We start from the raw sequence: 3290 nt of genomic DNA on the forward strand, positions 1-3290 counted from the left end.
ACCGTAGCCTTCCCTTACGAGAGGCACCAGGGGTGCGCCTGCTCGAGGGCCCGGCCGTGGGCGTAACGCTTGGGCCGCCCGGGGGAGTCGGTAGACCATGGGAGACCAACACTCGCACCCGAACGTTGCCCGTGCTTTGTGGAAGAGAGCTTCTTTTGCGAGGTTGTCGCTGCGGATGGCGCCCGGACAAACCCTATCCCTAATACTTCTGGGGAATTGGCGTCTAAGCCACCCTGCTCGGTATCCCTGCACCCACGAAGGGGGCCGTGGAAGGCTTGGGGTCTCGCCGGCGAAACCGACCGGATGCCCGGGGTACTGAACCCCCGGGGTCCCACCCTGGAAATTGAGCCGTCCGACCCCGCCACGTCTTCCTAGTGCTCTCCTTGGCTCCCCCGCCTGTGGGCGTCGTTAGGGGCTGCGGTCATCAGCGCCGGCTAAGCTTCGGCAACACGGCCGACCCACCCCTTCGGCGCCTGGGGGAGCCTGGTCCCAGTCCGGGCCGTTCCGTAGGGGCGGCTATCCCTTACATGAGGGACTCGGTGCGTCCGCTCGGGCTGCGGGGCTCCGGCTCCGACAGCCGGGGAGCTGGTTTTGACCGCGGGCCTCGACGGGAGCCGGCAGGGACCGGACTTAGGCGTCAAGCCGAAAATAACCCCGGCACCCTCGCGTGCTTCCAAAGCGAGGGGACCTTTGGCCGAGCGGGGGCACCGGAAGCCGAACCGACCCCAACCCCTCTTCCTACCCCAGGGCTGGGCTGACCAATCCCCTGATCGGGTCTAAAATGGAAGAAGGGGATTCGAGGGAAGGGGCTGGCGGAAGGCAGTTGCCCGACGGAGTAGGCGAAGGCCAGGCCGTTTCCGAGTCCCGAGCAGAGGAGGGCGAACTCGGCTCTTCATCGACCGACGGCGAGGCGAGGGCGGTGGCTGCCGCGGGGAAGACTCCATTGCTCGTCAGCGCGCTAGGAGCGGGGCCGACTGGCTGCTCGGGGTATGGCATCCCCGGGGGCCCACCCTGGAAATCTTCGCTCCTCAGCCGCTGCAGGTTATAAGGTCCCGCCGCGCGTAAGCGCTCAACTCTCCGACCCACGGATGTCGAGCCCATGGTGAGCCGGCCGTTTCGTACGGGGAAAAGGGGTCCTCTGGCCCCACATCGATCGAGGGGGGTTTAGATCCGCGGAGGCACGCACCGCGAGGCGAATCGCTGCTTTTCCCCAAGAGGTTAACCTTCAAACCACCGAGTAGGTTCGGGGCAGGGCCGACAGTCTGCACTGGGGTATTGCATCCCTGGTGGGGCGACCCTGGAAATCTCTGCCCCTTTCCACTCTTTCGGTTGGGCCTCTCGTCGGGGCGAGCGTAAGTCGGCAAGCAGACGTGGGAAGAGGCTTCTTACCGGTGACACTCCCTTCGTGAGAGAGGCAGGTACTCGCCCCGGACCCCGGTCCAAATCTGCGCGGGCCGGACGGCGTCGGCCCTAGCCGAAGGCCGCTCCCGCGAAGCCAGGGAGCCGAAAATAACCCCGACACCCTCCGCGACCTCGCGTGCTTCCAAAGCGAGGGGAACCTTTGGCCGAGCGGGGGCACCCGAAGCCGAACCGACCCCAACCCCTCTTCCTACCCCAGGGCTGGGCTGACCAATCCCCTGATCGGGTCTAAAATGGAAGAAGGGGATTCGAGGGAAGGGGCTGGCGGAAGGCAGTTGCCCGACGGAGTAGGCGAAGGCCAGGCCGTTTCCAAATCCCGAGCAGAGGAGGGCGAACGACGTTCTTCATCGACTGACGGCGAGGCTAGGGCGAAGGCGGTGGCTGCCGCGGGGAAGACTCCATTGCTTGCCAGCGTGCTAGGAGCGGGGCCGACAGGCTGCTCGGGGTATGGCATCCCCGGGGGCCCACCCTGGAAATCTTCGCTCCTCAGCCGCTGCAGGTTATAAGGTCCCGCCGCGCGTAAGCGCTCAACTCCCCGACCCACGGACGTCGAGCCCATGGTGAGCTGACAGTTTCGTACGGGGAAAAGGGGTCCTCTGGCCCCACATCGATCGAGGGGGTTTAGATCCGCGGAGGCACGCACCGCGAGGCGAATCGCTGCTTTTCCCCAAGAGGTTAACCTTCAAACCACCGAGTAGGTTCGGGGCAGGGCCGACTGCCTGCACTGGGGTATTGCATCCCTGGTGGGGCGACCCTGGAAATCTCTGCCCCTTTCCACTCTTTCGGTTGGGCCTCTCGTCGGGGCGAGCGTAAGTCGGCAAGCAGACGTGGGAAGAGGCTTCTTACCGGTGACACTCCCTTCGTGAGAGAGGCAGGTACTCGCCCCGCACCCCGGTCCAAATCTGCTCGGTCCGGCCGTCGTCGGCCCTAGCCGAAGGCCGCTCCCGCGAAGCCAGGCGATCCGAGCCGAGGATCCGCGCGAGCCTTCTCCAAGCCCTCTGCCGGGCGCTGGTGTTGAAAGCGTAGCGGACCCTGTTCGCCGGAGCGATAGGAGCGGAGCACCGGTCCCGAAGGGTTGAAAGCTGGGTAGCAGCGCCGTAGCTTCCCTCCCAGCCTTCCCCCGGACCTGGCGCCCGATCCCCTCCGCTCCTCTGTGCGTTGGCGGGCGGCGCTGCATGGGTACGTCGCGACGGCTCCCTATCGTCTCTCTCTCGCTTAACAGTGGTGAGAGGTGGTGGTGGCGCTGTCGAGGTGCTGAAGTCGAGCGTCCAATGCTTTCCTTCTATGCGCAGCCTACAGGAGCTGTCCGAGCTTCGGAGGTGCTGATGGAGGTGAGAGTCGAGCGCCGCTTCTTGGCTGATCTGAGTGGGGAAAGCCAGCGACTGCGAGAGGGAGGGGGGAAGGAAAGGCTTTTTCGGGTCCTTGGAAGGGACCGCGAGAGCATCTTTCTTGCCCCCCTGCCCTAAGCTCCATCCAATGTTGTCTGCGAGGTCTTCTCTGGCGGCGGAGAAGCGCTGCGGTAGCAGCAGCAACGAGCGTTCCCATGAGCTCACGGAGCCTGACTCCAAGAGTCTACCCCTCAGAGCCCCGGCTACCTGGTTGATCCTGCCAGTAGTATATGCTTGTTTTAAAGATTAAGCCATGCATGTCTAAGTACTGACTATTCTTTACGGTGAAACTGCGAATGGCTCATTAAATCAGTTATGGTTCCTTTGATCGTTCCGCATTGATGGTGTGCTACTCGGATAACTGTGGCAATTCTAGAGCTAATACGTGCCCACGAGCGCTGCCCTCCAAGAAGGCGTGCATTTATCAGACTTAAAACCAATCCGGGGAGCCCTGGTTCCGCGGCGGGTCCTCCGGGCCCGCGG

The 3290-nt window shown here is 64.0% G+C and overlaps 1 non-coding gene across 1 annotated transcript in view; it reads left to right on the forward strand.

The window, feature by feature from the left end:
• Positions 1–3011: 3011 nt before the first annotated feature.
• The window catches only part of LOC140110406 (18S ribosomal RNA), a 1886-nt gene continuing 1607 nt past the window's right edge, over positions 3012–3290 (forward strand). The window contains exon 1 of the ribosomal RNA XR_011851457.1: positions 3012–3290. This exon is cut by the window's right edge and continues 1607 nt beyond it. This is a non-coding gene — a ribosomal RNA (18S ribosomal RNA).

This window comes from Engystomops pustulosus, unplaced genomic scaffold (genome assembly GCF_040894005.1).
Source record: "Engystomops pustulosus unplaced genomic scaffold, aEngPut4.maternal MAT_SCAFFOLD_275, whole genome shotgun sequence".
NCBI lineage: Eukaryota > Metazoa > Chordata > Amphibia > Anura > Leptodactylidae > Engystomops > Engystomops pustulosus.